Genomic DNA, 2,651 nt, shown 5'->3' with positions numbered 1-2,651 from the left:
TAAAATTGTATTAATGAGAAGATTGATGTAGCGTTGTTGTCACTTTGCTTTTTACTGAATAAACGGTTGCCATTTAATACACCAATTGCTCTGTTAAATACACTGTATATTCGAAACGTTCATATTATAATGGGCCACCTCGGAAGCGCACGATTCGAAGCAACTATGGAGGGCATGTTTAAAGCGGCTGACAGTGCGCCGAGGAGTGTACACACACACACACACACACACACACACACACACACACACACACACACACACACACACACACACACACATATATGTGTACATATATATGTATACATATATATATGTATACATATATATATACACACAATATTTTGTGTGTGTGTGTGTGTGTGTGTGTGTGTGTGTGTGTGTGCGTGTGTGTGCGTGTGCGTGTGCGTGTGTGTGTGTGTGTGTGTGTGTGGAATTTATAAAGTCTAAAATTCCATGGCTGATATTGATTTGGTATCAGAAATCTGGTGATTTTAAGAACGGTAGCATCAACATCACCTCTGTATAAGAAACTATTCTCACCTTCAGATACGCGCGCGCACATTTATGTCTACGCAAATATATATTTTAGGTAACCTTTACTGGAGTGAATTTATTCCTGCAAAAAATAAACATGCATTCCGCACTATAAGTTTAAGTGGAAGTATATTTTCTGTAGAAAATGAGAACTGGACATTTGTATATTGCACTACAGTGAAGCATTCTTGAAGGATTGATACAAATGCTATTTGTTTGAGACTTAGACTTCCAAATTATTTCCATGGAAACACAACAATATTAAAAAAAGAATTAAAATTAAAAATACGAAAAGACAATAGTTGAGCATAATGTCATTGCACGTGTATAGTCTCATGAAAATATATTCATTAGTTTGCGAGTTATGCCTCGGAAACAAGGCCCAGAGGTGTTTGAGACTAAACATTTTCTATGGAAACATAACAAAATATTATTCAGAAAAAAAATCGAAATGCACCAGTGAAGCTGAGGAGCACTACATATCCCAAATTCCGTTGAATTATGTTGAGTGTTTTTCAAGATATGGCCCAGAAATGAACCCTCTCATAAGTCGAAATTGTTTCCGTGGAAACATAGAAAAATAACATTTTGAAAAACTTCAAAATAGCAAAAGGTACGAGTTAGGCTGATAGCCAATGCATATGTACAGTTTTGTAGAAAGGCACCTTGTTCGTTGAATTATGTTGAGTGGTTTTCAAGTGATGGCCTGGAAACGAATCCTTTCGTTTGAGACTAAGTCGAACTTGTTTCCATGGAAACATAAAAAAAATATTTTAATTTTTTCAAAATAGTAAAAGGCATCAGTTAAGTTGGTGATCAATGCATATGCCATGTATCATCGAAAACATTGAACGGTTTTCGAGTTATGGCTCAGAACGCCAGCGTCGTCGCCAATGGAACCGAGCGAAAAACATGACATAATTACAAAGAGCAATTTAGGGAGTACAGCTGAAAGTCATTTACAATATTCGCTATCATCGCACAAACGATGGGTTCTTTAAATAGTAAAATGAAAGAAATTATATGTGATGTGAAAGGGCTCTCAGTGTGATCCCGTACGTTTACTCCAATGTTCAAAACAAATATTCCCTTTGTTGTAAACGTTGTGCAGATCTCGCCGCAATCGCGATCACTATCTTGTCTCCAACAAAGGCAGGCGACAGTATATGTGTGCAAGGTCATTGTTTCATGACTAAGACAACGATTCACTCAGCTTGAAATATATACTCTTCAAAAAAAGAAACTTGACATAGATGTAAAACCACTTTTTGCCAAATATCTAAAATAATTATATTAAAAGAGAACCAAATAAGTCAGACAGAAAGATGATGTGTCTATTCTTCGCGAAAACACATGCAAAGCACATAAACGTAGAGTTTGGGGATCAATTTTACAGCTTCATCCAAACGCAACCGCCTTTAAAAAACGTGCAGCACAGGATCCTGCATTTAGGCATGCAGGCCCCCCTGCTGAATGGGTATGAAAATCCACATCAACGGCTGTTCATACAGTCCTTATAACGGCAGTAGAGGCGGTGACAGAATGCCAGGACTGAATGCAGCTCAACGGAAAAACGCCATTGGGAGATTACAAGCTGGAGCAACTCAGCAAGAAGTGGCCGGGCACTTTGGCGTATCTAGACAGACAATCTCCGTACTGTGGACCCGATACAACAACACCAACAGACTTGACGACAGACCAAGGTCAGGAAGACCAAGGGTGACAACCCAAGCACAAGATCGATACATCCGGCTGCGACACCTCCAAGACCGCACTACCACAGCCACGTCTACAACCACACAGATCCCTGGGGTACGCAGACTATCAGATCAAACGGTACGCAACAGACTGAGGGAGGCTGGACTTTTTGCACGAAGACCTGTTCGACGTCATGTATTGACCCCACGTCATCTGGCGGACCATCTAACGGAGGGTTAGATGGGCACGTGCAAGGTGGAGAAATATACTGTTTACAGACGAGTCCCGTTTCCTACTCACACGTGCTGATGGGCGCGCACGTGTCTACAGACGTCGGGGTGAACGTTACGCCCCCAACTGTGTGCAGCAGCGGCGGAGTGTCATGGTATGGGCCGGAATTCATCACGGTGGTAGGACGC

The sequence above is a fragment of the Haliotis cracherodii genome, unplaced genomic scaffold (assembly GCF_022045235.1).
Source record: "Haliotis cracherodii isolate W230 unplaced genomic scaffold, xgHalCrac1.p SCAF_11, whole genome shotgun sequence".
NCBI lineage: Eukaryota > Metazoa > Mollusca > Gastropoda > Lepetellida > Haliotidae > Haliotis > Haliotis cracherodii.
The sequence above is the reverse complement of the archived record's forward strand: the minus strand, read 5'-3'. Positions refer to the sequence as shown.